This window comes from Papilio xuthus, unplaced genomic scaffold (assembly GCF_000836235.2).
Source record: "Papilio xuthus unplaced genomic scaffold, Pxut_1.1 DF825928.1, whole genome shotgun sequence".
Classification (NCBI taxonomy): Eukaryota; Metazoa; Arthropoda; class Insecta; order Lepidoptera; family Papilionidae; genus Papilio; species Papilio xuthus.
This window is the reverse complement of record NW_013532721.1, coordinates 8143388-8169625: the sequence shown is the minus strand read 5'-3', so window position 1 is coordinate 8169625 and position 26238 is coordinate 8143388. Positions and strand designations below refer to the sequence as shown.

The 26238-nt window shown below is 33.5% G+C and overlaps 1 protein-coding gene across 1 annotated transcript in view; it reads left to right on the top strand.

The window, feature by feature from the left end:
* Positions 1-14642: 14642 nt before the first annotated feature.
* The window catches only part of LOC106125424 (netrin receptor UNC5C), an 80567-nt gene continuing 68971 nt past the window's right edge, over positions 14643-26238 (top strand). Inside the window, exon 1 of the mRNA XM_013322622.1 lies at positions 14643-14793. The gene's annotated coding sequence lies outside the window, so the exon portion shown is untranslated. The remainder of the gene's footprint in view (positions 14794-26238) is intronic.

Below are 26238 nucleotides of genomic sequence, written 5' to 3'. Positions count from 1 at the left end.
TTCCTTTATAGTTAAAGTTTTAGATCTTGGTATAACAGTTGACAGTTTTATCGTATAACAATTATAACATTAACATTTTTAAGATTAATTGCAATGATGTAAATTTTACTACAGTTGGGCGTTTCGATTTACATCTTTATGTTATCAAGGAAACATTTTTATGGGTAATGAATTCGTATAAAGTTTTATTGCGTAGATAACACTACGATACCCTGTTTACTACTTTTTGCCAAAACCTCGTAAACATTGCGGTTCAATACACGAGAGAACATTATACTATATAGAACTATTTATATTAAAATTCCCATATTAAAACATGTTCTTTGAAATATCAGATGCAGCCTGTTTTAATTTTTTTCATATTAGCAAAATTTTACTTTGTTTCAATTATAGTTATTTATACGTCAAACATTATTATCTTCCTAATATAGATGCCAATGTTTAGTTGAATGTTACTTTGTATCTTTAGAACTACTACAGAGACCTCGCTGAAGTTTGGCATAGATGTAGAACATAGTCTGAAATAATACATAATACATATGCTACTAGTTATAATAATTTTTATATTCCGCACGGATGGTATCGCATGCGACACCATATTTAATTTTTTTATTAATAAATATATTACATAAAAAATGTCTTAATCTCAAGAACTTTCCACTGTATACATACTTAAAGCTGTCTTCAATATTGTTTATGTTGACCGCATTCTTGCATTGTTAGCAAATGCTACGATAAGCGTTTAATCAATTTGTAAATTGTGCCAGTTTGATACAAGGTGAGGTGGCTTACTTTATCTCGGGATTAAACTCTAGTGTGCACCGAAATAAAAGGTGATGTTAAGATGATGCAACATCTCAAACAAATAAAATTTACACAGTAATTATTAAGAGATTTATAGTTGTAGGTTTCTGAGTCCAAATCAACGTTTCAAATATATTGTTATCTCTGCGTTGGCAATGATAATGACAGGGACGATGATATGTTTTAAGTACAGATTTTAGTGTAAGAAGCCCACGGCATATAGTTTTGAGAAATGACATTTTCAAAGACATTATAATGCATGCTACTACAGTGACTTCGTCTGTTTACACATTCTGTTCATATTCACACCATTAAGTTAAAGCTTGGTAAAGTTATAAAATTGTGATCAAAAGGTAGTGTAGATTTATTTTATGTCTCGGCTGTAATATCGACCAATTATAACTTAGTATAAAGTGATACTATTTCAACCAATTAACTAAGTGTAACATGAAATAAATTGCTCCGTGAAAATCATATAATATACCTTTCATCGTACAAAACCTCAATGATTTAAATAACCGTGAGTATCTGAAACAAAATAGCCGTGTAAAAAATATTACTTTGTCTGTTTCATCAACGGTAATGACATGGATTAAGACATGTTTCATAAAGAGATTTTAGTCTCAGAAACCCACGGTAAAAGATTATGTTTAACTATAGAATTATCTAAAATATCTTGATTAAATGTCTCTATTTTTATATCTAAAGTATCGAAGACATTCACAAAATTTTACAATCCCTATAGTACGCTTTAGTAAAACTTCTAAGAACGAACACATTTAAGCTACCTTTATAACTTAATCAAGCATACTTAGAGTACTTAGTAAGGCGTACCACCTACTTGGAATTGTATTCAATGAGTAACTACTGCTTAGTAGCTGCCAAAGGGATTACATCGTGGAGATTAAACTCGACGCGTGTCGCGACAAAACAGGATGCGGTTTTATCTGGCTTGTAGCTACTCTTATGCAATACGTCGGCTTGATTCTGGGCAACGAATATTTTCTCATTTGGATATTTTTTTCATAATAAATTCCATGATTTACATTTTACTTAAACTTAAACGTTATCGAAAGTACTAGACGAGATTTAACAATGATTTTAACGATAGTTTCCTACATAAAAGAGATATCTTGTGCGGCGATACTTCTACGTCCTTGTTATAATTTTCAATACTTAACAATGATTCATCATAAGCTCACTATACGTACCCACCGAGGGGTTCGGAACTTACCCAAAGTTATGGGTGATTAGGCCAATGGTTATTAATTAGAAATTCTTAATGTTTTGCCAACTCTATTTAAAGTTAATTTCATCATGGAATCTAGCGAATTAACTGTCAACAGACAATTAAAGTATTACAGCCACAAGTGATACGGCGACGCAACGTTTGTAACAATATCGTTTTAATTGCGTTCGCGTGAACAGCACCAGTTGTAACGTAATATAGCGTTCTAATCGTTGTAATTAACGTTCCTAAATCACACCGCTTATCTAGTTACAGAATTAAAAGCAATTTGTTCCGCCTCATGAAATACTAGAGACAATTTCGAATGCAAATCACGGACCCTAAAACTTGTTGTCTGGTTACTAACGGTTATTGTTTTCGTTTTAACGCCTGATAAAATATTTGCTTTTCGAAGTGGAGACTCGAATAATTGAAGCGAACCTTTTTGGATTAGCTTTTTTACAAGCTAAAGATGTTTAATTACAAACTGTTTTGAGTAACAAATTAAATCATGTCCGTATACACGTTATCGACCGAATAATCATTTTCAAATTTACTTATTTCCTTTTTATGTTGATACAAGTTAGAAGATACCAGTTTTAAAGTTCGTAAACAAATTTGCTTTTAGGTTAACTAAAATGTAAACAATGTGTGTCGATGCAGATGGCTACATTTAATCATCGAAGGCTGTGGTTTGTAAATGATTTGTAAGTATAAAAGAATTCTCTAAAAATTCTCTCGTCTTTTGTTATAAACAAATTTGTGTTCGGACGCATAGATTATCCACGGTGTGGCCGTACTGAATCTATTCAATATTCAGGTATAACGAGCTACAGGTAAGAGGCGGAGCTCTGGCTATTGGCTGGCAATTTGCTCTAGTGCGATACACTTCGTTTGTGTCCGCTCTGTCACTGTGTAAGCTTTTTATCTTCATTTTTTTTGATACAAACGTATGATAAGAATGCCAGTACTTATAAATGATATGAATAAAAGTGTATTTTAAAGATTTTACATTATAAAAAAGGAAATTCCGTGTGTGCTAGTGTCTTTTTTATATCAAATCGATCGACACGTATGCATCTAATCGATAAAATGAGATAAATCTGTAAATCCTAGTGGTCTGAGATTCTAAATTGTTAAACAATTATATCAATACCAAACTTTTACAATATTACTAGCTGTCGCCCGCGACTCTGTCCGCGAAGGATTAAAAATAGATGTTGGCCGATTCTCAGACCTACTCACTATGCTCACAAAATTTCATGAGAATCGGTCAAGCCGTTTCGGAGGAGTATGGGAACGAAAATTGTGACACGAGAATTTTATATATAAGAAATTGAAAGAGATATAAAACAATTGATGTTTCAACAAAACAATGCAATGTATTACACATCCGAGGCTGGATACAAACGCAAAGAGTTGTCGTTTATAATCAGATGCATCACTATGTAGCTGTTCCCTTACATATGTATGTAAGTATGTCAAGTACAACGCTTGTAAACAAACTGTTGTACTGTAAGGTTAAAGAAACGTTGGTACACGACGTTGTTGTGTAGATTACATTTGTCGTTGTAACTTTCTACTTGTTTGAATTAATAAAATGTGTTAAAAGCATGATATCGCGTCGTAATGTTATGATGTATTGGCCTGCTAGTTACTTTCTTAAAAGTGTAGATAAAGAATTTACCTCTGCTTTCGAAAAACAATTATTTATACCAGCAAATCATTATTTAAAAAAATGAGTGTATTAAATTAAAACTTAAACATCATCAATAATTCAAAAGTCGATGGAAACTTCTACAAATTTCCCAAAGAAAAACCAATGCAAAACGTACCATTGGCTACAACGGACGAGAGTGAATTTTTTATAGCATAGGGCGCTGCAGCCCCCTAGAAAAACACCGCAGTCGGGGCTCTGGCTAATAACGTTCGAAGACGATGGCTTCCCGTAATGAAATGGATACGTTAAACATATACGGGCAGTATAAATCGCATAAATAGTTGTGCCTATAGCCAAATGTTTAAGATTACTCATACAATTAAATGTAAAAACTACAGAATTACTACGTACAAGCATAACGTCAGTGTAAGTTACCAAATTTTAACATTGAAAAAAGAAATTGAATTGCATATGTCCTAAATAAAAAATCGAAAACTTCAAATACTGATTCTTAAATAATGTAGTAAACGTTTGAATGATAACTATTGATAATCAATTGTAACTTGTCTTATCCAAAAATATATTATTGAATCCTAGGACCAAATACCACACTAGAAACATCTGGCTGTTCTCAGGGGTCCGCGAACAAACTCGGTGTTAAAACAGTCGGGTACCGGCTGTAAGCTAGAATATAGCCGGAGGCATTTAATTTGTATGGCGGTGTGTGCTAAATTATTTATAGGAATTTTTAAACTGTTTGATTAGAGACTTGCAATAACGGAACTGTTGTGGACGGCTGTCTGGAATTTGTTATTTACAGAAAATGTATTATTAGCCCAGAATAGGCAATACATTTTATATTTTCTTTGTGTTTATGCAAAATGACTATTTCATTATTCAGGAGATCGCAATTATGGCATGTATTCTGCTATTATGAATGAATTGTTCTTTTATTTTCGCTTTAATCAACATCAGAAAATGTAATATTAAAACTAAAAAAAATATGTTTTACCAGCAAAAAGTTTTGCTTGTCTCCTGACGGCCAGTGTCATAAAACGGTCGCTTTATTCATTTCTTTTTAAAATTTGTACTGATAATTAAAAACATTAACATAATTTGCATGTAGAATTAAACGTCTGCTTATCGAATATGATTTCTATGCTACTAGATATAAAGTTGAATTATACTTCGTTTGTAATAAGCAATAATAACGCTTTAGTGAGCTTTTGTGTACCATCCATCATAGCGCTTGGCACATCAATACTATGAGCAAATACTGCATGTAAACTGGTTTCAAACTACAAATCGATTTTAATCCACTGAGATTTATACGCAATGTAATTTATATTTCTCTCCAGTAAAATCGCCGCTTACTTTCAAACGCTTATCCTAGTGCTATGAGACATGTCGCCGTTTATTGAACGTCTTGTTGGACTACCGTAATGTTGGTCATAAAATTTATATTAATTTTATTATGCAACCCATAGACTAAAATTTAGCAATTGTAGCTGTACTTTGTCCATAAATAATATTTTGTTCTATGTAGTGTAGTGTACAAATAATATAAACTTATGTTTTTTAAATGTTAATGTTCAGTTTAAAAATTGAAATTTATTCACTTAATCATAATTACCTTAAACGCACATATCGATGTTTTTTGCTGAAATCATTGTCTTAGTAGATAAGAAGCTCCGTTCAATCTTCTTTAGCCGACTTTAATTCCGAAAGTAGACTGGCGTCATCGCGGTAATGGCACCTACATCAAAACCGATACAAGCATTATTAGCATCACCGTCTCCTTCCTTCTCCATAACTTTGTTACGCGTGTGAGTGAGATGGTAGAAGGCACGTGCGCTGTTCCCAGATTAAAATTGATTGTTCGGACGTTGGCTGTATTTGTGGGACACGTTGTGCGATTGATACCTCATCAATCTTTATTCGCGGCATTAACAACTATTTTTTCTTATTTCGCCGAGCCTTTGTTAAACTTCGGCCTATTTGTTTTTCTGAAGGCTGTACGGGAGCCATTATCTAAATAATAGTTCTCAGAGATTAGTTTGCTTAGTATTACATTGCTTTTTTTCCTGTATGTGATTAAGTATTTAGCTTTTTATATCCTTACAAGGTGCGGATTTGATTTTATGAATGGATTCTTCAACAACATATACTTGTGTTCTTTAATTTGATTCTTATCTTCTTTAAATGTCATAGATTAAAAAATGGGTTCAATGTATTATGAGTAGGCGATGGTGTTTTTTTTTAAATGCTAATTTACAAGACATTAAATTGGTCTCAGAATAATGTTAAAATAAAACCTAAATGAATTGTATAGCAGGTGATGCAATAACTATAACTTTTAAATAGGCTAATAAAGCCGTTGTCTCATTAACGCGAATGTCCACTTCGTTCAGATTTAAAGAGATTTAATTTGACGATTAATTTGTTTCCATCGTTAAGCTTCACTTTTGGAGAGCGAAGTGATTAGACACGGTAGGCGATGACAACTTATCGTTTTCGAACTTTAACGCCATTTAAATTTAAAACATTGATGTATTTACAAGACCAATTTAATATTATAACTCTACTGAATACTTATGTTTTACTAAAGCTTTAATTTTATGTATATGAAAAATTAACAAATTCATCATCATCAGCTCACTTTACGTCCCCACCGAGGAGCTCGGAGCCTACCCTAAGTTAAGGGTAATTAGGCCGTAGTTGGTAAGTTCAACTCTAACATAAAATAGTTTATTCTGACTATTGTTAATGATAGTTTTCAACTCATTTTAATTGCGAGGTGTGTTTTTAATTTTAGTGACTGCTATTAAAAAGCTAAATCGAGTGTTCGCGGCGGTTGATTGACGTTTTTAATTAACAAGCCTCTTTCGGGACAAACCGATTTTGTTTTAAAAGTAAAGTGCTTAAAGTTCTTTTAATGGACGCGTCGAATGATCGATCGTATAAGTTACGATCCTCGATGAATAAAAAGTAGATTTCGAGTTTAATGCAGACGGAACCTTAAAAAAAAGTTAATTCAAGAATCGAGAATTATCACCCTTATTTTACTTCAAATTGCATTTTAAAATGTTTGTTATATTATACAAGAAACCGACACAAAAGCATTTACAGGATTAATACAGTTAATTTGTTTGAACTTATAAATGTGCCGTTCCTTCTAGCGATTCCTACATCGTTGATTTTATATCGTTGGGCAATTTAGTAGGCGGTCGGAACACATGTGATAAATTCCACCTCATTCCTGGAATCGCCATCCAATTTATTTCAGCACTTCTTTGTTTATTTTAAAACTTGATTTTAACGAAAATTGAATTACAGAGCTAACCTTAAATTATTACTTTAATAGACATAAACACTGTTTCGGAAATAAATAGCAAACTAAAAGAATTGGTTTGTATTCATCCAACTTGAAAAATATATTCGATTCCCGACACTTGGCGGCGCGCATATCAAAATATTCGTGCATTATTCGTGTGTATGCAAATAGACCAAGAGCCAGACAAACGGAAGGTCAGCGTGTTTATTCAAATAGCTCGACTAACCCATATCTCACCTGCGATACATCCCTTGTATTATTTTAATGCACTCATACATATTTAGTGGTATCGTTACGTGACTCACGGAGCGTATGAACTGTTGAATTGTCATTGCATTTATTTTTACTTGGCAGTCGTTTGCAAGTCAGCGGGATTAGACAAAGAGCATTCGTTCCGAAGCGTTTTCATAGTGAACTTCAAAAATGTATGGAACTGACGCGCGACAATCACGTGACTTATCGAAAGTTATTGTCAGTTTCAAACATTTTAGATGTGCATTATGGGATTGCTTCGGAGCGAATGCAATTTGTCTAACCCCCAGGTCTTAACGATAGATGAAAAATTGGCTACTTTCACCGCTATCAATTTCTGTGTTTTAAAGAGCTTTTTACCTGTATTTAGTAATGCCAAGCGGTTTATTGGTGTCGATATATTCAAGTAAACCTTTTCTTCGAAACAATCTTCTCACGCTTCGGTTCCAAAATTGTCTTCTTTAGTGTTCCGAGAAAGGGTAATCAAACAATGTACAAAAACACCATAATCGTGCCTCATATATCAAGTCATCGGCGTCATAAATTCATTATATTGTGATGCGAGTCGGTAACTGCCAGCTCCGTTTATGGTGAAGCGAAGGTGTCCTCGGAACTTTCTTTTCATTACGGTCCTAAAGTTGTAATTGTAAGACGCAAATTGTTCAAAACGCCCAAACACATATATCTACATAAATTAATATTCCGAAGTAAAATCTAGAAGATAAAAACAATATTACAAATCGAAAATAATAAATCAAGAACCTATAATTATCTACCATTATTGTAATATTAAAAATTAATAAGTTCTCATTCCGAGAAAAAAGAAAACAAAAGCGGTAAATACTTCAAAAGGCAGACATAAAAGCCTGATGAGGCATTTTAAACTATTAAGATAAAGTCATTACAGATGTTCATTTGGAAATTAAAAATAGACGAAGAGCTAAAGGCAAAACCGACGAATGCGTAGCCGGTCTGCTATTAGAATCGGTGTGGTCGACCGATAATGCATTGGTCACGCGTAATAATTTCGCCCTATTACGCCCAGAATTCGGGGCAGCGAGACGAATTGACGTTTTTATGAAAGATTTTAGTCCCTAATGTCTTCAAAAGAAAATGTTTAAAGTATGGAATCTTACGGATGTCGCTGCTTTAAATATATTGCACTTAATTTCGCTACGCCCAGCATTTTTTTAAGTTCATTTACAATACAGTCTGTGGTTTTCATTGCCGTCGATTACTGTGATTGTATTTGGCTAAGCTAGAAGAATAGTAACTAAAATTATCAAATTAGGGTGGTCCTGTAGAAATTATAACAAAAGTGATGAAGAATAAGATGACACCCTTTATGTTTTCATTACGAAAGAACTGGTTTGAGCATCCTTAAAATAATTTCTTGTTAACGCATCATAAAAATCTGACGCAAATGAATGTTGTCACTAAAGCTCGTTATCATTGCATCAACTCGTTAGCGATGTATTTTTAATTTAAAATTCGTATATATATAAAGATTACTGCGAGTTACAAGTTCTTGTTTGAAAAAATAAGAACAACCAGTAATAGAATTTGGCTAAGAAATGGCCGAATTTTAATCATATGTTCTTCTCCTAAAATGTCATGAATTATATGACAAAGCTTTCATTACTAAACTAATAATAACAAGCACAATGGACGTACATCTCGGGACAAACAGGTTCCATCGCTAAGCAGTATCACTTAACAGCCTTAACTAAGAGCGGCATTATTCCAACAATTAAGTACCACGCGAGCAAGCGGTCCTGTGCATATTATACTCAAGTTTACACTTAATTAGCCGAGTTTCCAACAATTTACCGCGGATCCCTTAGCACTGTACTCATTAATACATTACGCACACATTAAGATGCGACTCCAGGATTCACAATGGAGCGTTATGCAACCCAAACGTCCTATGTCAACATGGGAACAATTTGATTCTATGGGCAAAACACGCCCACGTACACGATTCACCCACAACGAATAAACAACGGTGTAATTGTGTCTTTAAATCGGATTGGGGTTGAATCTGAATTTAAATATTTTCCCTAAACAGATAAAAGAAATAATCCAAAATCGTAAAATTAAATAAGACAATATTGTTCGTCTTTAATCCGTAAATGAAAGGTAGAAGTAAAATAGTTATATATCTAAATATAAAACAACACAGAGGTTGTCTGCGCTAATATTTTTTTAATTAGGCTGACAAAGTCGCGGGCAACTGCAAGTTTACAATAAATATAAAATCGTAGGCAAAAGGTGTACGTCACGTTTACTAGGCCGGTGGTCATGGTCAAGGAATAAACAGCTGGATGTATTTAAAAAAAAATGAAAATAATTTTCAAGGATACATTTGAAAACATCAAAGATAATGTATTCTTAATTGAAAAACATTAAATAGCAGCCTTAATCATAAAGGAAAATAAATAAATGAAGCTCGAAAATTGTAAGATTTTTTGATCGTTAGTGTTTTGTTCCCGCGTATTCATATTTAACTACATAAGTCATAGGTTATTACAGTAATCATCTCGTAGAACGGTTCGTCTTAATTTATCGCTTGCTCTTTGTCAGTGTCGCCATCTTGCCGTCGCGTCGGGCCCTTTGATATCCCGGCGCGTGCGCGGGGCACGTTGACAGCGTCGCCTATGATGCTTCGTATTTCAAGTGCGTGTGAAAAACGTGTATTCCTATGAATACAATGCAATCGTTAATTCATTTTATGTTTTTTTGATCATGTTTAACAAAAATTTTATAACTTCCTTTCCTCGTGAAACATTTATTTTTAGTTTCTACTCATAATAGTTAAGGAAAAAATAAACATGGCTTAACTATTATCAACTGTAACCTCAGTATTCTATGATTTACCAAATCTCTAATTTACTCATTTAAACCATTCTCAAATATACAGATAATATTACCATAGACCATAGACCACAGACCATAGACTTCTATGGTCTGTGGTCACTAGGGTTGTGGGTGGGTCACAACCTTAAGAACTCAATTTGAATTACGTCAATTAATAGTAGCCCCTCCCTCTAGACCTTGCCTAGATCATCGACTGGCGGATGCCCATGTCAAGCTCATTATAGGTCCAATAAATAAAATTTGGGCATATTACAACTTTTCTACCGGTATTACTTTTCTTTAGGTATGATTTGATTCTGTTTAGGTATCACAGTTAATGACTAATTGTTACAAAAAACATATAATATATGGGTATTCGAGAAGAAATAAGCTGTTGAATCAAATGATATAGGACATTAAAAATTCTCAGTGTGATTTAAGACATCACGCCCCCTCAATAAAGCGGAGTGACTTCATCTCGCTAATTGTCACATAGAGCTCGTTAATAGTCGTCGACATTTATAATTGCACTTCTATGCGGGTCACGTGCTTCACTTTTTTTTAATTACAGTATAATATTGTACAATTCCTTTGTGAATATGCATAGATGTTTATTTTATGATATATCGTCATAAAATTTAAATTACATCGTATGAATTTAAGTTATTCGAATTGTAAAAAATTAACAAGTTTAAAGGGCAGTGAATATTTTAAAGAAATTTTACGACGCAACGTCAAATATTAAGTAAAATTTCGTTATTTAATCTCTCTACTTTTCAATACTATGGGAATTAAATTCAGCCGTTAATTAGCCTTCTTTTGTTAAAAAGGCAGACCAAAATGACTACATCCCACACCATTGCTTATAATATGACAGTCGAATTAACACTAAACAGATATTGATAAATGATCAAAGTTTAATCTTTTAAATTTGCTTCATTGTGAATTTTATCGTCTACCATTCAAATGCAGACATAAATAAATGATAAAAGTGAACGAGAGATCTGTCTGGCCCTTTTTAATGCGTCGATTCTGCTTCAATTTCGATCAATCACTGCAGTGTCGCGGGCCACTTTGCGAACATTGTGTGCCGATATCTTCATTCATCATAATATGCTTTACATGTCCACTTATTGACATTAATTGTTCATTCAAGATCTTATTATAAGCTGTAATAATTCAACAATGTATTGCTAATACATTAAAATCAATGACTATTAAAATATTGATTCGTCAGTGTTTTGTTTCGATAGTTGGAAAAGCGTGATCTACTAAAACATTTGAAATCTTTTTGTCTCTATTTTTACAAAGAAAACAACAGAGATAACAATATATTTATTCAATTGTTTCGACAGTTGAAACCCACAACTGACATCTTCTAACGATATTTAGTACGAGGTTACTGTAATTTGCAAAGCTAGCTAAGCTTGCAGACTGAAATAGTTACGTGTCTTTAGTAAAAGCAACCTTAGCAGCCAATTACAGGTAACGAGACATACCTTTAAGCCAAGAATAACGACGCATTTGCATGTTTTTCGAATTGTTGAAATTGTTATTTTGATAATGCATATTGAGGAATTAGGTCTTTTCAAGGTCAAGTAAAGAAAGCATTCGTAAACATTAATTTTTTATCAACAATTTCTTGAGCCAATTTTATCAAATTAGCTCCATATTTTTAGTTATTATTTTGCTACGTAATCAAAGTGTTGTTTGCCATTATTATCACAAATAAAGATTTAGTTAATAGCTTAATATTAAACGAGTCGATTATTTTTAAGATAGTGTACATATAAACAGCATCAACAATCTATGGGACAGTATCACAAAGAGGACGAAAACAAGGTACAGCGGCTGATACAAGATAACCGATTCCAAGTGCATCGTAAATCTGCTTGTTACAATTAAACGAATGTAGTATTATTGAACGGCAGGGCGTAGTAGCATACAAAATACAGATGCATCACTTTTCATAAAATTTACTTTTATTCTACACACTGAAATACTCTGATATCGCATGATTTTTCTTCCTATAGCTACATTATTTTTAATATTTTATTAGATAAGTCTTCATTTATGTGTATAATTTAGTAAGCCATGCTTCAATATGCATCTCTCTCCGTGTCTAGGTTAGTTAGTAATTGTGTCTCTGAGTTCAATTACTCTGTGTGGTGAATACGCAGGCTCACTTTACGAGTTGTAACGTTTATAATGTAATTGGAATGTCAGCCGCTGATCGATATTTATCTCGATTGAAACGAGTAATTTTAAACCGGGAAGCGCGCGCTTGTAATTCTTTTCCATCGTGTAGCGCTCTGGAAATCGATTACATTTGTCATATCTGACAGTATGGTTTAATTTCAATTGAATATAATATTTATGTTTCTGTTTCGATGCTACGGAATTAAAATTAAACAAATTAATATTATGCGTTTCTATGAAGATTACACAATTTTGTACTGATAGCGCCATCTATTATCTACTATTAAAAACGTATTAGTGACTATCTCTAAGATTACTTTTTAAACGTAGTCCTTCTTACATGAAGTCATTTTTTTTATTTAATCTTTCTAATATTTTGAATTCGAAAGTTTGGATGATATTACACAACGGATCTTGATGAAATTTTTCGTTAATTTCGCGCGGACAGAGTCGCGGGCCACAGCTTGTCACAAAGGCTAAGAGATGTACAATAATTAATTTTGAATTCGACACAAACAACATAACTCACGCTCGTAACCAGGAGTGATAGGCAGAGACTACGGACCTCTATTTCGCTCGGTCCTGACACACCTCTACATTCATACATCTACTCACACATGTACGTCGGTTTCAAATGCGGTTATAATAATAAACATAATACAAGAAGATTTGTCAATCGTACATAAAACTTTTCACCGCTACAGATATCTTTTACGACATGATTAGAAAGTGTAAACTTTTTGTGGTGTTGGCTTACACCGTCGATGCGAACACAACAATACCTTGCGGTCAGTAACTCGTGCTTACAACCAAAATATATTTGTAATAGAATCTTTTTTGTATATTTATAAATGGATAAAGAGTTTTTACATCGAAACTTTAAATTCCAATTACACGTGTACATTTAATTATATATTTAAAGCACAAACAAATAAGTTTGAATTTTCTTTGAAATGAATATTATCAGTTTATAAAACACTTATCAATATGTTTCATTTTTTTTCATTTCAATTTCAGAGGCAATGTAGTATAATCGTATACGGAGAGGATTAGCTTCGTTATTGCAGATACGTGTCATACTATTGCAGACAATAGTATATTTTCTTTTTTTTTTATATTTTCGCTTTAATTGACATAATTTTATACATACAAGCCTAGTTGGAATCTAATACAATTAAACGTCTTCTATTTAATTATAACTTTGAATCTTCAATGAATGTCAGAAGATGGGTAATCTAAAAAAAGGTGTGTAACTTAACTAAATAAGACATCGCCTTGCACTTTGTTGCTGTTCAATCTTCATTCAATCACCTTTTCCTTTAAAAACGCGTCCCCTATTCCCGCGGCTCTCCTCTCTCCTAATGAGTTCAACAGGCGTGAAAGAGAGAGACGATATTATCTACTTCAACCCTACTTTTAGTGACGTAAATGGCGTCCTGCAGGAGTTCGCGACTCTCTTAAAAGAGCGACGAAGCATTAAATAACCCGCTCTAAAGGCGGCTATTCACTACTCGACTGTTATGTTTCGAAGTGAATGGGGGCGTTTTCAATTTAAAAGAGCTTTTAAGGAACTACTTAAAGTTGGGTTTTAAATTTTAGTAGAAGTCGATGTAGGTGCAGTAGTGAATTAAAGATAGCACGCGACCGATATTTTAAACTAGCCCGGATTTAGTGTTAACTACTTTTACAATCCTTTTTTGCAAATAATAAATGTGATTGCAAATTGAACACAGATCTAAATCGTGATATAACGGAATATATTTAAGAACAAGTTAGAGAAAAATCACATTTCGACACTTCAAACCTTTTTTCCATAAAATACCAAATAAAAGGTTTCTCAGAGATTGTAATTCGTATAGTGAGTAGTCTCCTTTTTGCTTCAAGTATCATCTGTTAGAATACATACCTTTCACGTGTCTCATGTGTTTATTTTCAGCGTGGAGTTGACAGAGATATCAGATTGCAAACTGAAGTTCGCTTCTTGCTTTCAGTGAAATTATGTCGTCTCATTTTAATGTAACTTTAGATGTAAAAATATGAGTATTTCATATCTTTCATGTTTCCTTTTAAAGCTTTGTCTTGATGTATCAATGAAGATCAATTGAACGAGCGATCTAATACTATCATTTCTATTAAAAAATCTGGAACTAATTAATGGGAACTTTATTTGGATGTTTTCTAAGTCAAGAGACAATTTGACAAAGTGTCAAAAGCTGTAATTGGAACTCCGTGTGCTGGACAGGGACATTGTGTGTCAATAGAAGAAAAACAGGACCGCTGACCGTTTGTTGCAGTCTCGTGCGCGCCTGTGTGCAATGTGCCCGCGTTAACTCAAATCCCCGAACTCGCGCTCCACTGAGTTTGAACTTTGTATTGTGTTCTAGGAATTCGCAGTTACGCTTGTGAGGTGCCGACTGTGTTTATATCACAGCTATTTGGAATAACATTGCCCGTCTTATTGTAAGTTTTAGGCTTAAGTATTTGACGAAGCATAATTAAAAGCTTTTTAACAATTCAGAAACATTACAAATTTTTGCAGTATCTACTGTATTATGGTCAATAGTAACAAGTTTACAATGACAATCTACAATAATAAAACTGATAAAAGCTAATAAAAATACTTAAAAGTCGTTCAAACTAGCCAGTACTATATAAATTTTATTGACCGTTCCTAAACAATTTTATTGGCACTCATAAATACTTTATCGCAGACGCCTTATAGTATTGCGCATGTTCTAGATGATCCTCCATTATCTTTCAACCACGAAATAGTAATGAAAGAAGTTAATGGACATGACTTCTAGCATTATAAAATGTCAAGAGTCAATGTGTAATTGTGTGATAATTAAAAACAATTTATTCGTATCCTATTGAACGTCCGAAATATAACATTAACATAAGTAAAGAGTTCCTTAATACTGGTTAATAGGATCGCCTAATACGTTGAGGATATCGGAAATCGGATGCGCTAATGGTTGGCTTCCTGAATTCTTAGAACATGATATTTACATACATATTCACGGACTGCTTTTGAAATTTTTAACATGACGATTGACATGTACATAATTGATTCAATCATTATCTATGACAGTGGTAGAGCCCGCTTTAACATCTTCGCACGAATTGGTTAAAGTAAATTGCTCATTATAATCATTGTTCGTATTAAAGTTCTTTATAGTTTTTTAACTTCGATACATTTTTTTTCAACAGTATTCGGAACGCGACAATTTTCTTAAACTGTATCCGGACCTCAAATAAAACTGTTTGCTGACCCCTGATCTAGGCGAAACAATATCCTAGCGGTTTGCGGTTTTGTTTCGGTCGTGGCGGAATTGATCTGTACACTCAGGCTCAAAACATTGCGTAATACTCAAATACTTGAAACTTGTCTGACACAATATTGATTATTTCATTATTGTATTGAAAAAGTAAATTAAATTTAATTGTATAAAACTTATTGACTCTTAATTTATTAATTTAAAACTTATTATACAATGAATTAAGACTGAAATGTTGCATTTTAAAGCTGCACGGCCTACTTATGCAATGTCCGTGTCATCGTGTATTAAATAAAGATAAGTATTGTTCGATACAAAGTCATATAGAGGCATTCACACAACATTACGAAGCAATTAACTAGTTAGAACAATAGCGCATTGTGAGGGCTACAGGCTAGTCGACATCGACACGATGACGACACGGGTGTTAATTTGTGATTCCATCGACCCGACCTTTGTGTGCGTCGTGAAGATCCCTGATAAGGGGAATACTGATGTATAATTCATAGATTATCTATACGTAAATATACGCTGCAATAGCAGGAATTTAACATGAGCCTTGATCGGTGGAGCTATTTTTGTAGTAAACTGCATCGTAAGTAACCTATGAACAATTTCTTAATAAGTAGATTTATATTTGAGAGAAATTAGAAATGGCATATGCTAAACGATTTAAAAAATTCCAAATAACGGACTCCAAAAGATTCCGATGAACTATTAGACAACCGTTTTTTAATAGATTTTTTTTCCTTAAAAATTTAACAATGGGCAGAACAGGAAGTTCAGTTTCTGATTCGAACTAAAACATCGTGGGAACAGTTTGTAACTGGATCGCGGAATTGGAAGCCACAGATAGCGTCAGCGGCGTGGCGTCCAAACGCGCCGACCGTCTACTGGGACGTGCACCGAAGACGGCGCTAGTGAAAAACAAAGAGCACGGTACATTAGCATGCACAGCACAGTGTGGCCGGCAGCCATCGAACTCCGATCAATAAGCAACACTCTAACTGCTCTAACCATACCCCCCCCTCTATGAACCAAGACGATAATTACTATTAAAGTTACGACTCTAATCACCGTTGTAATGTAAGATGCGTGTGAAGGAAAAGTGGAGCAGAGCTAGGCCTCGATACCCAAAAAACTGTTTAATAAGAGCACGCATACGTTGTTACACGGACAATTGTATTATTTACAATTGCTCACATATAAATGTCTGTGAGCGTCGGTGGCTCAGTCGTTTTAACAGTTGACTTGTAATCTGAAGGTCGTAGGTTCGAATACCGCTATATACCAATGTGTTTTTCGATTTCCGATTTACATATGTACATTTATCCATTCTTATGGTGAAGGTAAACATCGTGCAACCTGCATATATCTGCGAAGAAATTCAAAGATATGTGTAAAGTTAACCAAACCGCACTGGGCCAGCATGGTTGACTATGGTCTAGTCACCCCCAAATTACGGTAGGCTTCGAGCCCCTCAGTGGGTACGTAGTGAGCTGATGATGAATTATCTGAAACGAAAGCACAATTTCTATGATAAATATCAGGAACTCATTATTACGGTAAAACACACTTAACATTTTAGTTCCATCAACAATCGAATGATTGTGTTCCGTAGACAACATCCATCATTTGTGAAGTATCTCCAGGCAGTGCAGCTTCACCAAAGACTAAGATTGAACGGCTTATTATCACTAATGGTTTTAGAGATATCCAAACAGCTTTCTGTTACTTATTATGAGGGCTTGTCGATTGACCAATTAAGAATTAAGACAACTTTTTCCTGGTGTTATTCGTTAGGCTGTGATCAATTGCTTTTTCAATCGGTAGAAGGAAGATGGTGGATGAGAATCGATATCAAACTATTATGTCAAGGTTTGTTTTTAAACTTATAAAGTAATTGTTTAACATAATGCTGTTTAATAATGTATGACCGCAACATCTAATCGTAAAAGCTTTCAAAGATCTGCTGATCCCTTGACCTAGAAGCTGGTAAGTTACCATGAATATTGTATGGTACGACTGAAGGCGACCCGAACCTTTGCCGATCGAAGTGCTGCGTAAAATTTAAATGAGTTCAAGAACATTTGGAAGTTGCTGGTTTCCTAGGAAAATATTTATTTATAAACTAACAACACGTATTTCATAATTTGACATTTCAAATAAAAAAAACATTAGACTAAATTTGACGCAAGTTGAAAGGAAGAAAATGCTGTTGACTTTTTGTATTTATTTGTCTTTTGAACTATATCGCGAATTTTATAAATTAACAATATTTTACTTATTACTTCTTAATTAGTTTCCGAGTGAGGATTTTACGTAGTCTCAAATGTAATAAATTCAATCGGAACAATAAAGTTATAACACTTCTAAGTCCATTAAGTTTCAGTGACCGTTCTTTGATTTTTCCGCTCATAAATTTTACGACTTCGACGGGCTGTTAAACTGCCAGTACAGAAAGTCGAAAACAGCAGTCGAACAATGAATTGATAAATGGGGAAAAATACTGGCTAAAAATATTTTCGGAGCAAAAAACTTTCTCATTTTCGTTAGAAACCTAATCTCATATGATAAACCATATTATGTGCACTAACAAGCAGCTTTAAAATGCCTAGGACCATAACGAATACAGGACTAGTCCAGTAACTTTTAAGTAAGTTGCCGATGATTAGATTCAATACCAACTCAAAACCCTTAATGCAATTTATTTGTTAGCTGTTCTATAATATGTTACAAACAGCTTAAAATTAATCGTTATATAAGTATTTACCAGAACTAGCACACCTTGTACGTTGTGGATTTGATATCTAAAATGAATAATTATTTCATAATATTCAAAACATCAACAAGAGAAATTCAGATAACGTTGGATCGCCAATAGAAATGTCGAAGGGCTAACGTTTCGGACATTAATAAAGAAGCAGAATTGAAAGGAACATTGCCATCTGAGGCCGATGTATATCTAATTCATGCCATGTTAACTTTAGACATTCAGGAAATAGCGAATAACGAAATATAAAATATAATTAATGATCTTTGCTACAAAGCAAATGAATAGTGCGTGGTGGATACTAAATACATTGAATAGGAACATTCATCACACGCCGGCCGCTTTCTGTGATGTTTATTAGGAAATTGTGTAATACTAAAGCCAATTTATTGCGCCGCTTTCAAATTATCAAGCCATCACATATGAATAACTACTATGATATCTTTTTTATAACCAGGAAAACTGTTTTATAATTGGATCTAATTTTTAATGAATTAAGAATGACATAATTTTAATTTCTTCTACCAAAATAATGATTTCATAACTTGTTTTGGAATTCAAACTGTAAAAGTTGCATTAAAATAATAGTTAAAATTTTAAAACTATATTAAGTACAAATAGCAACACATTCATCGATTCAATTTTGTAAGAACCAAACAAACCCAACAATAAGATAAAGAAATATTCAAAGTTAAAACATCTTTCTTCAGAACAAGATCAATAATAGATGCTATCAGAGTTAATGACATCTCGCAGGAGAAATTACATGGTTAAGCAAGAGAATAAGTCAAATAAGGCTTTCTCATTGAACTTGCGACCTCCGTTTCAACAGCAAATACGTTGCAAGCTATGAACAGAATGACGCGATAATAACTGACCACTTTATAACTTTAACAGCGTCTGTTTCAAAATATTACCATTATTCCAACATAACTACACCTTGTGCTAGACAAAATTCTGCTATTCATATTCTACTAGTAATTTTTATTAATATCAAGTTCCTTTGTAGATATAAAGCGAACCAATCTTTGAAGCAACAAAATAAAATTTTATTATAAGCAATAAAATAGCACAACTCCGGTCAACAGAAAAACAGCAAATGTATTTGCACATCCGAATGATTCATACCACTTGCAAATGTGTATAAAACAACGTTTTCTATTACAAAGACTACCATATCAGAACCAATAACAATCGAAGTGCATCGACCTTTACGACAAACGTGTGTTTAATAACTATGCACAACACAAACTAACAACGATATATTAACCATTGAGAATGAATCAACGACCAGCTTACCTAGACCTATGAGAACGTATCCGACTTCCCCGCGACATTCCGCTACAAAAGTACAGGAGAAAGGCGGAGAAGGTCTATTTTAAATTTGCTACTTGAATATCCATAGTCAAATGGTCGATTTATAACGTTTCTGAACGACGATTCTCAGAAGGTAAATAGCATTAAAATATGTCCATTTCGACAGATGTGTGGAATTATTGCCTGGGAATGTACCGATTTAATATTTAAAATGTGAATAATCAAATACTAAAAAGAAACATGAGATAATTTTGTATACGTCAAAAGAATATTAGTAATATGTTTTAACTGCTTCCAATAAAGATATGTGAAGTAACTTATAATTTCCTCTCAGTTTACCATTAATAACACCACAACTTTCTATGTTCATGAATTTGTTATTCACGTGGAATTTAAAACGAAATTTCATTTCTACATACATTTATTTCATAGTATTTGTCATTTTAAGTTAAAAACATTTATCCAGAAATTCGATGTAACTGGTAATCGAGAGGTCATGCAACAATAAAAAGTACACGTTTATTTAAATGGAAGTCATTAATTATGTATGTAAAAAATAAAACAAAAGCAAACGGGAAAAATATAAACGATAGCACGTTACTGTGTCACTTCGGTGCATCGAACTCTTCCATCACTCATGTACTCACTTCTACATAATTAGTAGATGCAAAAGTGCATATGGATCATAGCTATGGTCATAACCATAGCTTTTTTTATAAGAGAAGGGGATATGTGAGTGGCGGGAACATCGAGATGATCAACGACGCCCTTGTACATCCGCAACACCATAGGAACTGCAGATGCCAGAAGCCTTTAAAGGAGTTACTGAAAAGGCGGATTAGTAAGCAAAGTAGGATAGTTGTAGGATTTTGGAGCAGAATTGAAAAAAAAATATCTGTACTTGTAAAAACGAATAGGGTTAGAAATATTCTGATTCAAAAACCAATTTACCGGTCACACTTTGATTTTAGGCAACAAGTTAATTTAAAATGTTAAATCAGTGCTACTTTTTATCTTACCCGACGCGAATAAAATTATTCATTCTAGAATAGAAATAAAATTTAAAATACAAGCTCAGTAAATAGAAAACACAGTTTTAAATCTACATTTCCTGGTTATGGGATTTGACAAGAGCATATCGGATCAGAAATAAGTCTAGATTCGCTCGAAACGATTGCCCGCGCCATAGTCCCGAACGTAATCAATCATGTTTGATGGACTAACCGCGGGACAGAGAATCTGATGGCGTTTCAATACAGTTTCGCTTATTGCAGCATAGGGATGTCTTTGAAATATTTCTGGTATATTGCCATAGTTAAATGTAAAACATAGGGTTTTTGCTTGATTTAACATATGTGAATCCAACCAAAATCTAAGACATGTTTAGTCATTCAGGAGACGTGAAATTCTCATGTATTCTTTTCCAAGTTTTTGTTTTGTTGTTTTTACTTTATTATTCTTAACAATTAATCAAGCGATATATAAAACTCATTTTAATATTTCAACAGTATGGAAACGCATTAATTTCCTACTCGCGCCAACCAATAGATACAACGGCCACATTTACTGGCGCTCTTATCTCGACATGACATTTGACATTTCCTATCGCCTCCGAAGTGTCATACACGCCGTTACTCTCATCTTATCTTAAAGAAATTGCAATTACCGCTATACACTCACTACGAACACTACCGTCTTTGATCGCCTGTTGTTTCTATACAATATAGAACTCTTTGCTTTCGAGTCACGATCCAGTCTATTTGTACTTTTGGAACATAGTGTAGTTTATACATGACGTGATTAATTCCCGCTCCGTTTATGTCATTGCTAATTTAATTATCGTAGAATAGAGATAAATCAGAGCAATTACGATTATTGCCTCTTGATTTATCTAAACGGGTACATTAGCTCTACACTCAAAACAATGACGAGATGTTAGTTATGCAAGTAATTTATTGCATCTATTGTTTACCTGATGTAAAATATTCCCAGTTTTCTTATAATTCATGTCTTTATTTTTTCCTCTTTATACTATTAGAGCTAAAAGCCGTTACAACTCGTAGCATCGTATTAAAGAGGTATTGAAGCATTTTCATGTAAACAAAGTTTCTTAGTAAAGGTATTGGAGCGTATAAGCGTGAAGCGAGCCGGAATGTTTGACGTGGAATTGTTGTCAGAGACATTAGCCGGCTAAATTGTCGAGCGGCGTCATTGCGGGGACTTTGTAACGGCGACGCAGCGCCGTCGGGAACTTAACAGCGGAAACTTTGTAAAGATAAGTGGCTCTTTACTGTTACAGTAAACTTCCCCATGATTGATAGCCCACCGCAGCGACTAGTGTAACTATTTCAAATTGTTTCTTCTGCTTCAAAATTTGATCCATTGTCGCCTGATACAATGGCTTTGTTATACTTTTATTTAGTTTGTATTCCGTTTGAAATTATTTGAACAGTATAAAAATATAACTATAGGAGGTTGTTTTATTCTCCGTTTGTTCTATGCACAATTTTGTAACCACATTTTCTAGTTTAATATTTTTTAACTTATTATATTGGTGTATTTATAAGCGACAGCCCTAGTGGTATACTAATCACGTCTTGTACTTAGCATTAAAGCTAACTACGGAGCTCGAAAATTGTAAGTTTCGGACATCGGTAGTTCGTTACTTAGTGGAAGGCGCCAAGGGAGCCGCTAATCTGACAAGTAACAAAGCACAATACAGCCTGCGGCCGGCAATGGACTTATTAACGAGCCCCTGTCACTCCTCCGACTAACTTTCAATTAGGGCTTACACTGGATTAGAGAAACGCAAAGGTTGTTTGTTTGCTAACCCTTTTGTGTTCCGACACTCGGCCTTAGTGATATTTTATTAAGATATTAATGTAAATATTAAATAACAATTGTTAGTCGTTGCTTGAATGTTCCAATGTGTTGAAGCAATTTGTAATGTTATTTTATCTTTGCTGTGTTTAATTTAGATGCTTACTTGAGCATGTTAATACATTAATGCGGTTCGAATACGTTAGAATAACGGTTGAATAGAGTTAAATAATGGTAGCGACTGTATAGGATGTTCCTAAGATGTAAGAAGGTGACGTAAATTTTCCACTTAATTTCATTGCAAGCTTAAATAGCATCATGATATTAAAATGTAATTTTAGTAATAACATTTGTCAATAAATAAATTTTTATTCGTATCAAATAATTGCACTACAGCAAAAGTAAACAAAACTTACTGATATTATAAATGCGAATGTTTAGATAAATGGATGGATGGATGTTTGTTTGAAGGTATATCTGGAACGGCTGAACGGATCTCGATGAAATATGGCATACATATTGAACATAATCTGGAAGAACACATAGACTTATTATGTTTTTTTTTTTATTTTCGCGCAGAAGGAGTCATGGGCTACAGCTAGTATGCTTTTAAAAGTATTAGTTTCATCCTATAAACAAATTTTGAATAAAGGCCAATGCTTACTTGTACTCAACAATATCACATATTCAAACTTAAATTCTACACACACAGAATCAATGTCAATATTAGTCAAATTTATATCGTATTGCCTCTCTTGGAATACCTTCGCACTTCGTAATCTAATACATTATTTGTCTTCGGTCAATATTTGAAGAAATCAAAGAACTAGTCAAATTCTCAAGTCGGAGGATGCGATTAAAATAAACATTCAATAAAGCATTACTGTTATTGGAAATAGATACGAGTTATCGCTCCGAGAGATCTCTACGTCGAAGATTTGATTCCAAACCAAGATATGTTTAATGTAACCCATTCTTTATTATTTAAGGTCAGTACAGACCAAGCCGTTATTACAGACATTTTTGGTCTTAATAAAGATTAGTTCACGAGAATATTATTATGAACCTTTTTTTTAATTCAACGTCGAAATCAATTATACGCGCCGCGAATATATGCAGTTTTCAACGGAATGTCGTCTGATTGATGAAGTTTAAGGATTAAGACATAGCTATGTTACAAAGCAATGATTGGATTGGATCCAAAAATGCGAATGTTTAGATGTATGGCTGGATGTTTGAAGGTATCTCCAAAACGGCTGAATAGATCTCGATGAAATTTGGCATACATATAGAACATAGTCTGGAAGAACGCACAGGCTATTATAATTATGTTTTATCTATGTAATTACGAGTGAACGGAGTCGCGGGCGACAGCTAGTTGAGGAATAAAATCGCCTAATACTAATAGTAGTTTCTTAACTTATTATAGGAACTTTGTATTAAAACAATCAATCCCTGTTCCAGACGAATCTTAAAAACTTCAATAATCGAAGCGTGTAAAAGGAATATTCGAATCGAATAAAACAGGTTTCCAAACTGTTGAGTATTCGATCGAGAGGACAGATGCTACGTTATTCGATTATCGATTGTAAACGAACGGTCTCAATTATTGGACGGTTAGATCTTATATCGGAAATGTCGAAATTAATGGAGACACTAATCTGAGATTCATCAGATGGTATAAATTGATATGAAATCAGGAAGTACATTTATTAATGTGATAAAGCTTTAGATCTATAATTCAGTCTATAATTAAATTGGTAAAAGATTTTCATTTCATTTTAAGTGTTCAGTAAAGTAATCATATATATACTATTATTATAAAGAGAAAAGATTTTATTGTTTCTTTCTTTCTTTGCTTTAAATAGACAGAGAATCTACTGTAATGATTCGAAAAATTCTTTCATTGTTGGGAAGTAACACTATTTATATTTGTTACAAGATTTCTTTTATTCTATTGCTGGGTCAAAATAAAATTGACTTGATTTGTATTTAAACTTTGTCAATAAAAATTACTGACTAAACAGTTTATGCTTTCACCGCGCCGCGCACAAGGGGCCCATCAACCAATTACAAAAGTTGACAAAGAGGATTTGGCCCATTAGCTCATTGGAGGAAATTAACAATTGCTAGAACTCTAAATAAACTCGTCAACTTAATTCTGTGATGTCAGTTATCATTTGTCTTGCGCGATGTCGTTACAGTGAAGTTGATTGACCTGCTTTTACTATCGAAGTCCACTTGACATTTAGTTATTTTGTAATTAATTTTGATATTGCATTCGTATACGTCCTTTTGAATGAAATCATCGATTTAGCCAAAAAATGATAAGAAAATATTTTAATCTTCCTTAATAGATACACTGTGAGTGCTTTGGTTACGTCTGCAGATGTAAGGACGAGTCTATCGAGGGCTTGGTGGTGCAAGGGAAAGTGGAGGGCACCAGACCCAATCAGAGCGGCTTTAGATGTCTCCCTACACCAATATTCTAAAAAGGCAGCGACTACGGAGGAGTGGCGGCACCTCGTGTAGCGGATCACTGATACCTGATGACCACGATCAGTCTGAAAAGACTACAGCGATGAACAAGAAGATGAAATTAGATGTGAACGGCTACAATTAAGTCACTTGTTTCGGTGTAATATACAAATAAATTTTTCGTCATTAACCAATTAGGTTTTATCACATCATACAAAATACTATTCAAAGATTTATTGTCTTTATTCTTCATGAACTATTGATCAGAATAACAATATTTCAAAAAACAAACGACACGTACTGAGGCGAAGTTAAAAAAAGATATAAACGTGCAAGAACCACCTTCACTTTGGTCGTGATCTGAAGTTTAAACAAGCTTTGTTTACATACAAGTTATCAAATATCCAATACACTACCGAGACTTGATCGTATTTTATTGCACTTGACAAAATTTCTCCGCATGAAAATACTTTCTTCAAATTTTTCACACGTAACACTTTCTATGATGGAATAATTCTTATACGATGAGAATATCTCGTTAGTTAAACTATTTTTAGTACACAAAAAGCATGAGTTATTCATAAACTAATAAAGTAATATAGTTAAAGATAACTTTAGTTTTGTTTCCGATAGTCGTAAAAGTTAAGTTTGAGGATAGTGTATTCATTGCCTACTTATAAAAGAATCTTACATTTTCCACTTTTGCAAACTACTCAATAGAATACCTCTAATCAATCGTTAGTTTATTCATCGCATATTAAATATTGTAAACTTTGCATGAATCAAGCAAAGTTTACAATAAACTCCATGCTACTATACTGAGCTACAAAACTCCTCGCATTTGGAATTAGTTTCTCTGTATTCACGTTTGTAGATATTTATAAGTTTTTTTTTTATAATTCAATAAATATTTCTTTGCAACAATAAGAAGTAAACGTTGTATATGATACAAGAATACTGATCAGCGTAAGTGGCGCGTCGGTGCAAATTCCCCGCATGCAAACTATGCGCGCAGTAAAAACTTTGGCGAATGTTTTCATGTCCGCCGCTTTTATTCCTTTTGCTTTGAAACTATCTGTAAATATTTCAGACTGAAGTTTTCAGTTCGAAACAAATGTTTGTTTTATTATTTAATGTAACGGGTTTAAAGGATCGTTGTACTTAGTTTGTTTCAGTATTAATTTTGTTAAAAGCATACTTTAGTGTTATATTGGCATAGTATACTTGTAATTTTCATAA